We start from the raw sequence: 12,765 nt of genomic DNA on the forward strand, positions 1-12,765 counted from the left end.
TGATACCCTGTGTGATGAGTTGAGCAAAATGAAGATTGAAGTGATTCCTTCTGGTGCTTTGTCTCACATTTCCATTGAGCCAACTTTGCAAGACTAGATCATCATGGCCCAGCTCAGTGACAAGGGAGTGCAAATTATTAAGGAGAACCTCCATTAGAAGACCGAGAAGTATAAATGTTTCTGCCAAGATGGAAAGGGTATATTGTGGTTTGAAAGCAGATTGGTGGTTCCTAAAAATAAGGATCTCAAGAAGAAAATCTTGGACGAGGCCCATCTCTCCAAATTCTCCATGCATCCAGGGAGCACCAAAATGTACCATGATTTGAAGCCCTTGTATTGGTGGACCAGAATGAAGAGGGAGATAGCCCAATATGTATCAGAATGTGACACCTGTCAGAGGATAAAGGCAAGCCACTTGAAATCAGCTGGAGCTTTGCAACCCCTATCTATACCTTCATGGAAATGGGATGACATCAGCATGGATTTCATTGTGGGTCTGCCCAACACCTCTCGTCATCATGATTCGATTTGGGTTATTGTGAACCGACTAACGAAAGTGGCACATTTTCTCCCAGTGCACACCACTGATAAGGCTCAAAAGTATGCAGAGTTGTACATTGACCTAATCGTGTGTTTGCACGGATTGCCCCGAACCATTGTTTCTCACCGAGGAGCCCAATTTGTTGCCAGATTTTGGGAACAACTTCAAGAGTCTTTGGGAACTAAGCTAATTAGAAGTTCAGCTTACCACCCGTAGACTGATGGTCAGACCGAGAGGGTAAATCAAATTCTTGAAGATATGCTGAGGGCTTGTGTGATTGATTGTGGCAAGAACTAGGATAAGCACCTCTCCTTGGCAGAGTTTGCTTATAACAACAGTTATCAATCCAGCCTAAAGATGGCACCCTTCGAAGCTCTCTATGGAAGAAGGTGTAGAACACCCCTCAATTGGTCTCAGCCTGGAGAAAGAGAAGTTTTCGGACCTGACTTAGTGACTGAAGCCGAAAAGAAGTTCAAACTAATCAGGAAGAATCTAGAAGCTTCTCAGGCCAGGCAGAAGAGTTACCATGATAAGAGAAGGAAACCTCTCCAGTTCAAGGTGGGAGATTTCGTATATCTGAAGGTATCACCCACCAAGGGAGTGTAGAAGTTTGGGATCAAAGGCAAGTTAGCCCCTCGTTACATTGGACCTTACGAGATCATAGAAGCATGTGGACCCCTGGCATACAAATTGAAGTTACCTCCAAAAATGTGTGCCATCCACAATGTATTCCATGTATCCCAACTGAAGAAGTGTGTTCGATTGCCAACTGAGATCATAACAGAACCAGAATTGGAGATAGAGCCAGATCTATCGTACCAAGAGTACCCTTCCAAGGTTCTGGATTGCAAAGAAAGATCAACTCGGGCTAAATCGATCAAAATGTATAAGATCCAATGGAGTAATCACTCAGAAGAAGAGGCTACTTGGGAGACTGAGGAATTTCTGCGTTCCAACTTCCCCGATTGTCTATCTAAAGAAATTGGTACGTAATCATGCCCAACCCCTTCCATGCCCTTTGAATCTAAATATCAGAAAAATGATCTTAATATAGAAAGAGTTAATGTAAGACAAAAATTAAAAGGACTTCCTTCTGAAGTTGCAAAGAGAATGACATTCGAAGAGCAGTTGCTAAGAAGAACCTTAACAAATAAATCACCCCCTTCAAGCAAGCCTTAACCCTCACTTCACCCCGGAGGACTCCGACCCGAATCTCAGGACAAGATTCCTTTAAGGGGGGAAGTCTGTGACACCCCAGTGTCACCTAGGGTTTCTTCTCAGTGCTAACTCAAGTACCCATCATTTCATGTAAACCAAATTGAGCAAGAGGCACCAATCAACTTAAAGATAAAAGATCCACTAAGTTATATCTAAAGAATCATGTCTAACAAATGAGGTTTTCAAAAAAAAGGAAAAAATGTTGAAACCCTAGACCATCCCTAATTAAGCCACTTAAGTAGAAAGGAAGAAAAGGTATAAAAGAACCATGAAAAATATGGAATCATGGATTAGGCCAATTATAAAAATTGGAATACACTAACTACGCTACAATAAAGATTATAAAAGTTTGACCAAAATAGTTTGTTAAAAACTCCAAGCAAGCCATTCAAGTGGAGGTTTAATGGGGAAATCTGAAATTCACGTTTTCTGAATTTTCAGCCTCTAAACCAAAACCGAGCGCGTTCACCTTGATCTCTATCTCAAAACTCTAAGCTCCCATTGAAAAAAATGTGTCTAACTAACCCCTCTACCTCATACCTAAAAATGGCATTGGGACGCGTGCCCTGGACACGTCAAACCTGGGATCTTCTCTCAGTGTTCAGCAGTGAGACAAACCCAACTTCACCCCTCCATATCTCTTGATCCAGTCAGCGAAACCCACCAGCCTCCACACACAAACGACAAAGGAATGTTAGGGGAAGAGATCTCTCAACGATATCATGGCCATAATCTCAAAGATTTGGAGCCAATCCATGCTTGAACACGACCTCTCTCTGCGCTGCCTCGTGCTCGACGCCAGAGCGCGCACTGGCGCTCGCCCGCGCACGCCCCGAGCGCTTGTCAGAGACCCACTCGGCCGTGCTCGCCCACGCCTTTAAAACCACCCCCGGGCGCGCCTCACCTCACTCCGCGCTCACCCTCGCTGGCCAGACACCCCTCCCTTAGCTCCGGCGAGCTCTCCTTCGCCCACCATCACTGCACGAGCCTCGGCCACCGCGGCCAGCTCACTCCAGCCACGTCCAAGCTGCGCCTGTCACTCGGTTAGCTTCGCTAGTGGCCCGTGAAGCTTTCCAAGCTCTCGGACCCAGCAGAACCTCACCGGAGACCCAGGATTGCCTTCGCCGGACTTCGGTCGCCCGCGGCCGTGCGTAGACCGAGCAATCCGGTGAGCCATTCTAAAATTCCTCGCGCACACATCTTCCTTGATCTCTGGTGAAGCTTCCTGACCCATTTAATTGAACTGTACTGCCCTGGTTAGGCCAGATTCCTCGCCGCCGACGAGCTCCCCCGCCTACGCACGTGGACCGACCTACTCCGACCGCCATCGCTGACGATCCATACCTCGACGTGATCGCCAGAGACCCCCGGACCTCGCCCAACCCCTCACCGGAGCAACCTCGCCGCCGGTAAGCCCCTCCGCCCTTTTCCTCCACCGCGGTCACTGTTCCATTAGGGGAAGGATCGCGGGTTTGATTTCGCAAAACCCTAGGGGGTTTTCTGCAGAGTCATAGACTCAGATGAATAGTGAACCGAGGACCTGTCTGTAATACATTTAAAACCTTTTACCTGGGACCCCAGTGCAAAACCCTTTTTCCTTTATCCATTTCTATTTATTCTTTTTAAATTCAGTAGAGAACTTAGGAAATTTATATCTTGAGAAATATTTAGCCAAATCTAGCCAAACTAATTTTACTGGATTTAGAATATTATGAACTGTCATATAAAAATAGTGAACCCTGTGCTTTCTGTTTTAAATTTTAGAGTTTGGAATTAATTAAGGAAACTGACCAAACCTTATTAAAATAAAGAAAATTAGTTATGCTTCTGTGCTGAACTTAAGAAAATTTGTAGAAGTGTAAACTCCACTTAGGCACTGTTTAAAAATAGTAAGCACCCCGGTATTAAGGATTTAGACAAGGTTACTTATTAAAAGCTATATTTGCCCAAAACTTAGGAAAATGAGAAGGCACTGGAAAATAATGAACAGTGGATGCAAATATTTTTCCTAGTCCACTAATGTAATAAAAAACCTAGGAAAAATAAAGGGAACCCTAGCCCAGAGCAAATTCAAGGTAAAATGTTGTATTAGGCACTAATCAAACTGGAAAGACAATTATTAGGATTATGAAAACAATTTCAAAATTGTTAAGAAAAATTCAGTGGACTTGTAATCACTAGGACACCACTACAAAAATGATAAATACCCCAGTCCATCATTTTAAGTAGAATAAACAAATAGAACTTGATATTGAGCCATATTTCAATTAAATCATAAGCAAGCCAAAAAGTGTGCAATAGTGGGCAAATAAATTTTTACCAGATTATTGATGTAATAAACCACCAGAGAAAAATGCAAAACCTAATTGAAAGCTACAAAGTAATACCCATTGCCCCTACTTCATGAAAAAAGCCATTTAGTTCAAGAAATTCCTACCACCTTTCCCTTAAGCAAAAAGTTACCAAATTTCAGAATGCTTGCTCTTGCACAAAGAAGAAGATAGGAAAAATTGAAAATCTGTTGTTTGATATTTTTCAAGTATAGTGATAGTAGAAAGCACCCCTTTGGCTAGATACTTTAGAAAATGATAGCAAAATAACTAATAAGTATTAGTGGCTAAACATTTGTACAAAATCATGTTATAGCATCTAAATGCCAGCAAAATTAAGTCTTAGAGAATAACCCACTGTTAAAAGGAAGTTGTAGTTCAAAACACCCCCTCTGCCTTAATACTTAATAATTTTATATAGAGAGAACCCCTCACTTTTTAAGCCCCAAAATTTGAGACAGAGAATTATGCACAAGTGAGAAGCCACTGTAATTTTTGCAGAATTTTAGAAAGTTATTAAGCTATCTTGTAGTTCAAACCCACCTCAAAAGTATAAAAGAAATAGAGAAGAAGAGAGGAATTAGAAAGATTAATGAGTATTACCCTAACATGGTAGCTGAGAATATTGTTAAAAATAGCCCTAAGATATACAGAGGAAAATCAGTAGAACACTAAATATGGGTTAACCATTCAGTAACTAACTGACCCTAAGTTGCTAAGTATACCCCAAAAATCTCCAATAGTAAGAATAAGCGCTACCTTATTAAATTGATCAACCCCCATCAAATCTTAATTGTAAATTACATACCATGCCATGCATCTATCTTACTCATTGCATTCATTAGATTGTAATCTCGCTGACGGAGAGTATGTGCTCATCCGTGAACGGGGAATCGATGGGGACGGTTGTCGTGTGTGGGGACGGAGTGCTCTGACATGTCGTGTGTTTAGGTTTACCTTGCAAGGTTTTAAAACTCGATTCGAATCGTCTGCTTCTCGCAGCTAATGAGACTGCTTGACCCCTTGTACTACATTGACTAAGAGTGAAATGAGGCTTACATAAGATAACTTGTTGAATGTATTAAATTATTGTTACCATGTATGTTTAGAAAGAGCAAACTTAGCTAAAACAATGATATTAGAATTTGAAAAGCTAAAAATGGATTTTAGACTCAGCTAGTGCTTTTGGCAAACCAAATCTCTCAGCCAAACAGCTGCATGGTCTAGAGGTAGAGGAGTAGAATCCTCACACCGGGTAAGTCTAGTTGAGTATTAGTATACTCAGCCTTACTTGTGGCATAATTTTTGCAGGTACTCTTCAGGATATGGTTGACGGTGTGACTTGGCCTACCACCCTGCCACCGGGTTGGACGGTCGAGTGGGATGCTGCTCCGGTAGGAGAGGAGCAGGAGGAGTAGTGGGCTAGGCCTTGTCCCATTCCTCACTTTCGACGATATCGATTATCCGCTGCAATTTATTTTGTAAACTTATATCAGCTACTTGAAAAACTCCGATTTATGTAATAACTCCAGTACTTTAATTTGAGGTTTTTCCTGTTTTATTGTATTTCTTCTGTGACTCACCTTCAAGTGAGTTTGTGGTATTTGATCCTGGTTAAGTGGCTTAATCGGACTAGATCTGAGGGACTAACGGGTTATTCTGATTTATGTGTGTTACGACCCCTGAGGCGTGACTTGGGCACTTAAACTGGAATAATTCGGGCGGTTCTGCCACACCTCAAAACTTGAAAATGTTTTTACATACTTTCTAGACATAAAATTGGAAAACTTTTTGCAACAGTCCACAGTCTTCCTTCAGAACCTTCTCCGCAGCTTCATTCAGTAACGTATTGGCGACTTCGTCTATTGCTGCGTTTACCACCCTAAATTCATTGAGGATTCCTTTTAGTGATGGATCTAATTCAGGGTCATACGGTTCTGGTAGTAAAAATGTACCTATGCATCTTTCTATATCCTCAGCTTCTTCGACTCTCTTTGCCTCTTCTGTAGCACGATGGGTCTAAAAAAGTCGAAAGAGAAATATTGATCAAAAAGTAAACTAAAAATTTGAAATAGAAGTATGCAGTATCGAAAATGACCTCTTCTTTCGCTCTGTCTGATAGCTTCGTCTGCTGTCTCCCTGCCGCCACCAAGCCAAACTTCATAATAAAAATCCCCCCTAGGGCAACAACTTCAGTTGAAGGTTCCTTAATGTTGTTTGCTGAAACTACAAAATTTGGCTGAGTTACAGCCTTCGCATGTTCACATCCAGCTTTCTCAAGCAATGATATAGCCCCTCAAGCACCCACACAAGCGCAAAAAATCTCCTCTATCAGTAAGGACTTCATCAAAGGCTTCAATTTCACCTTCAATCAATCTAATCGCCCCTTCAGCATCGTCGGGAATAAAATTTTGCTCATTTGAGAATGCACCCGACATTGGCAAACATCTTCTTCAGTTTATCACAGCATAGCGCGGCCACAGAAAAACTTTGATCTTTTGATAACTGAAGCTCTTCAACATTCTTTTGAACTTTGTTCCACTCAGTTTCGGCTATTTTACGTTTTTCTTTTGAACTTTATTCAACATAGAGAGCGGGAGAGAGCAGGAAAGAGTCATCACCAAGAGGGAGTACGAAACCACCGAGTGCCCATGCCACCTCGCGCCGTGGACAGCTCGTCCCGATCGGTGTCGCCAGTGAGTAACCGTAAATATTGAGTCGTTGTTCTTTCATCGTCGCGATGCAGTTGTAGAAAGAAGTAAGGTAAAAGATGGTCACATCTAGATCTCATTTATGACGTCTATTTACCACATAATTCTTTATGTGATACTGATTTAACCAATCATATCGCTTCATGTCACTTATTTTTGTGCAGTCCCACTAATTTATTAAAAATATGATATCTTCTGGGTCAAATAATTTGTTTTAATTTATTCAAATTATGTTAGATTCATATTAATTTTGTGTACGTAGTAATAACATTGTTTTAATCATACCACATGTTTTAATTAATTAATTGTTTAATTAATGTTAATTAGCTAGACAATCTAGTTAATCTAATTTATAGTTGTAACCTACACTTATTTTAAATAATTGTTAAAGTGATTAATACCAACTTAAATATTTTAATTTAATACCTGCTCAGTTCAAATGCAATATCTGTTAGATTCCATCTACTAGATTTATTGCGCCTAGAATATATTTTTATCCATAAATTCTTTGTTTTAGCTCCGATTTTAATGGTTCTCGAACCTACGATCTCTTAGCAGCGCATAGAATGTTCTTACACTGTTTATTCTCATGTTTGGTGTACTGTTATTTTTATGTACTTCTTGTTTACTTATATGTATTGCTACGAGTAGCAGTGAGGTCACGAGAAACTTGAAGATTAACTTGGAGAAGTACATAGAAATCTGGAGTCTAAGGTAAATTATGCCCTTAATTACCCTTCTTTACCAATAATGTTATTGTTAATCAATGTGACATGCTAAGGTTAATTTTATGGGACCTAATAAGTTTCCCTATATTTGTTTATCCCACACCTTGTTTACCACTGATCTTTTGGGTACTATGTGCTATTGCTCTACTTAGTTTTGGGAAATTAATGTTGTATTATGATCATATTCTAGTTTTGCTATTTAAATTATTGTTCATGACAAGATCATTGTGTTAATTGGAAGATGGAGCTTAACTTTAGATATCCGTGCTACCGCAAGGGTGGAATGGGACGCCCTTGGCTGGCTAATTAGGAAAGCTAGTGAAGGACTACCTCACCCGAAAGGGGCAAGGGCGGTAGAGGAGCTGCGTATAAGGAGGTTCTCGGGCCGATCATGCTGCGATGACTTTTTGGATGAGGGATTCCTATATTGCCCTTCTCAGAAACTATATCGGGTTTTTTGAAGGTAGTGGAACTTTGTAAAGACCTCGTAGTGGATCCTTAGCCATTCTCCTCGGAAGTGTTTAAGGCCCTTGCAAACCCTGGCTAGATGGGATACACGACTTGTGGGTAAAGGGCGCAACCTCTGTAGAGTGTAAAACTGGTATATCAGCCGTGTTGGTCCTTGCTGAACAAGGCAACACAATTGTTAATGGATAAGTACCTTCGTCCTTCGAAACATTATTTCCCATAGGATATAATGATTTTTGAATGAAGGTCATGAAGGGCGTACCTTCATCATCTTGCTAAATAAATATAAATAAATAAAGAAACATGAAACATACAAGAATGTAAATAATGGCAACATGGAAATAAATTATTTACATTCTCATTTCATTTTATAAACATGAACAAATGCTCATAATATTTATATTTTGCCGATACCTTCTGCTTAGCGGAAGGCGGTAATGTAAGAGACGTGAGAGCAATTACAATGCAGCGTCAATAGTACAGGGGTACTGTTCTTCTATTTATAGGCACGGGACGCAGCCCGGACGAAATTACATCCATGTCCTCGATAACTAATTATGATCATAATATAGACTATCAAGGACTATACAGTCTTTTCCTCTTTAAGTCGATATCGTCCTTTGTCTTCAGCATGACACCAAGCCGAAGCTCTTTCAATCGTAGCTTCGGCTTATATCTTCATGTCCCAATTGCCTTTGTACTATCTTGCCAAAGGTGTTTTTGCCTAAAGGACCTTCGGCGGAGAAGAAGACCCCAACAGTAGCCCTTAACGGTGCTAGATCGTTTTTCGTAACAAGCTCGATCCATGAAAAACACGAAGGCTTCGGAATGCCGAAGGTCCGAAAACACCTTCCCTCAGCTCGTTCCCGAGAAACGATTATAATATTCCAGGCGCCAGACGGTCCACGGCTTAGCGAGTGCGAGCGGCATGGCGGTTCTCCTTCCCCCTGCAGCACTATATAAACAGATGGGTTGGTGAGGAGTTACCATATCATTCATTGCCATTGCACTGTTGTGCTGTTAAAAAATTTAACCACAACCGAAGCTTTCTATATTGTGCCTTCGAGCAAACGCTTCGGCATTTGAGATTAGCTTCGTCTCGAAAAAGCGAAAACATTGAAATGGCTAGAGTACGATCGACTGCTAGAGTATCTCGTGGGGGAGACGAGGCTGAAGTAACTGAGACGACACTAATATCAGAGTTAATGAGACAGTCGGGTCTTGTTGTGCCAGAGGGGCCTGTTGCTGAAGATACTTTGACTGCTGAAGCTGAGCAAATCACTGTTGGAGAGGGGAGTGATAACGAAGATGAAGAGGATTACACCATCTTGAGCCCAGCAAAACCTAGCCACCTTGAATTTGGTAGATCTACTGTGACGGCAGATGATATGGTTATAATGAAGAAATTGGGCTACTTTAGGGAAGCTGAGAGTAAACTTGTTTGTTTTGCTGGCGAGGAAGTGGTTCTAGAGCCGAAAGATGATGAAATTGTTGTGTTTAAAAGCTTCTTCAGAGCAGGACTTGTAATATAATAGGAGAGGTTTTGAAGAATTTTGAAATATACCTTCATCAACTGACACCCAATGCAATTGTTAGACTTAGTGTCTATATCTTGGCCCTCCGAAGCCAGGGGATGAGTCCTAATGCCGAAGCTTTCTATTGGGTGCACGAGCTGCATTACTAGACGAAGGCCAGGGCAGATGGCCTTCATGAGAATTTTGGTTGATACAATTTTGCGTATCAAAAGGATACGAAGGCACCAGTTCTTAGCTACCGTACTAAGTGGCCAACTGGATGGAAAAGTGAATGGTTTTATATGAAGGCAGCCGAGAAAAAGAGGGAGAAGCTGATGACCATGGTCATGAGTCCACTGATATTGAGCTTCAGAATGACACGACCCTTGTGCCATATGCAGCTTGGCTCCCCATGCCAAGTAGCCGAAGTGGAGTTTAGAGTGGTAGCGGCCGAACTCAGCACTAGAGATCTGGTGCAAGAATTCTAGGCAAATAGGGTATTTCCGACCTCTCATGGCTGGGGGATGCCCAAGAAGGATGGAGCAAAAAGCATGAACTTGTCCGCCTCTCTTATCATTTCAAGTTTGAGAAAGAGTTCAAAAAGCCATGCCAAGAGTGGTTAGAAATGATTGAAACTATGTGCAATGAAATCCTTGGCAACTACACAAAGAAAGAGGACCAGTTAATGACTGCTGCCTTCGACACCCGACCAAAACGAAGGCTGAATCGTGTGATGGACGTGCTAAATTTTGAATATCCAGACTATGAAAGGTTTGAGAAAGGTGCCAAAGGTTTGAAAAGGAAAAGAATTGTTAGTATTTTAAACAAACAAGCTGCCAAGCTGGTAAAGGAGGATGAGAATATTTTGAAGAAGGCAAAATCAGCTCCTAAGCCGAAGGCAGCAATCTCCAAAAAGCGGAAGCCTGACGTGACTTCCCCTGCTGAGCCAAAGGTAGTTGAGGCAAGAGAATAAGCTCCTTCAACGCCCCCTGCTGCTGAAATAGCAGAAATTTTTACATGTAATGACTGAATCCTTGCCCGTCAAGCTGCTAAGTCCTCTGGGACCGGAACTAACGAAACTTTTACAGAAGAAGTATCAACCTTCGGCCATAAAGGAGAAGACTGGAGGTCAAAAGAGACAGCGAATTGTCAATGTCATGTAGGCTATTGAGCGAACATCGCCTCTAGCATCGGCATCCAGAATGGTGCCTGCTGCAAGTGCCGAAGCTGAAGCCGCTGCCGAAGCTGCTAATCTTGTGAGCACAATGTTGGGAATTGACAAGCTCATATCAGACATGGTCACAGAGGAGACAGCTGCGACCGTAGAGGAAAACATGGCCGCAGTGCCTGGCAAGGGGAAAAAGTTGTTGATACTTCGTCAAAAGAAAAAGAATTTGACCTTCAGCACTTGGGAGGTCAGGAATTGTCCGAGGCAGAGAAAGAGGAGCTAGAAGAATATGGAAAATCTTGTGGCTACCAGCGGGATCCATGCTCTTCGGCAGAGTTGATGAGGAAATCCTGGGATGCATCCGCGACCGCGCCGGAGCAAAAATAATCGGCACTCTGTCAAAGAGTGTTGATTTCCCGAAGCTAGAATCTGATATTAGTGGTTACCGACAGCAACATGTCGTCGGTAGCTTATTTTACTCCAATTTCAAGGTAAAATCTTTTGCCTAGATTCTTGTTATCTTTGTGATGGATTAGAATATTCTAAAGTTAACTCAATTTCGCAGAGCATGCTGCTAAGCAAAGCATTAAGAATAATTGAGGGCTTGGAAAGCAAGATCAAAGACTGTGAAGCTTCTCTTGAAAAGAAAGACTTCTTGCTTCAAGCAACCGAAGGCTCCCTTGCGGAATTGCAAGCTAAAAATGCCAGATTAAACGAGGAGCTTCTCAAAACTCAAACAACCTTAAAGGAGAAATCAGAGCGCTTCGAGCAAGAGAAAAAAGAACTGCAAGCGAAATCTGAAGCCGAAGTTAATAAGAACACGAAGCTGCAGGAATCGCCGAGGGACCTTCAGAATAATTGCTTGGAGTTTGCTACTCGCTGCGTGCATCGGTTAAAAAGAATCTTCAGCACCGTTGGGGCCAGCTCTGAAGAAATTGCCCCTTTGGCTGAAGATATACCAAAAATCTTCGAGCATATCGAGAATGAAGTTGATGCAATCGACGAAGTAATAACTGGGCATGGTGATTTCTGTGCTCTGTTAGCTTCTCGTGGCACGGCTGCTGCATTTTTGAAGGCTGGGTGCACACATGCTAAAACAGTAAACAAGCCAAACTTAAGCCTGTCACCATCAGACTTGATCAATATTCCTGGTGAGGCCTGAAGTATTGGAAATAGATTTATTACTCAAATTTGGGCTAAAACGAGATTTAGCTGGAGATGAAGCTCGAAATTTGCTTAATTCGGTACGAAACTTGTACTTGTTGTTTGCCTTGATTTTTCTTTATTACCATCACATTTACCTTATATCGCCGACCTTCCCATTTCAGCTGTAGCTTCCCCACTATATCTGGTTGGCTATCCTTCGAAGCACCAAATGGCCTGGCTTGATATTTTTCAATCAAACTTTTCTATCACGCCATTTTATTGTTTCGGCCTGATACTTGTTGATGTGCTCTATAGCCTGAAGTCTGGTTCCTTCTATGGTGTCTTTTGTTATGTGACAATTAGTTTCGTCCTCTGCTGAAGTTGTGGTTCTTATTGATCCTGTTCTTGCTTCTTCTGGTTTTATTGCTTCGTCACCGAACAGACCTTGAATGGAGTAAAACCTGTTGACCTTGAGACAGTAGTGTTGTGGCTCCACACCACTTTTATTAACTCATCTGGCCATTTTCCTTTAGGCTTATTGAAGATTAACTTCATTATTCATGTCATTATAATTCCATTTGCTCTCTCTACTAACCCATTTGATTCTGGATGCCTTACTGATGCAAAATGTATTCTTGTACCAATCTGGTCACAACAAACCTTGAAAGTTTCAGCATCAAATTGAGTTCCATTGTCGATTGTAATAGCCTTCGGCACACCGAAGCGACAAACAATATTTTGCTAGAAGAACTTCTGGACTGTGGCCAAAGTTATGGTAGCTAGAGGCTTAGCTTCGATCCATTTTGAGAAATATTCCACCGCTACCACAACATATTTTAAGTTTCCTTGTGCTGGTGGGAGCGGTCCTAACAAATCTAGGCCCCATCTTTGCAATGGCCAAGTAGGTTGAATCAATTGTGTTAGAGACGAAGGTTGTTTCT

This window comes from Zea mays, chromosome 3 (assembly GCF_902167145.1).
Source record: "Zea mays cultivar B73 chromosome 3, Zm-B73-REFERENCE-NAM-5.0, whole genome shotgun sequence".
Classification (NCBI taxonomy): Eukaryota; Viridiplantae; Streptophyta; class Magnoliopsida; order Poales; family Poaceae; genus Zea; species Zea mays.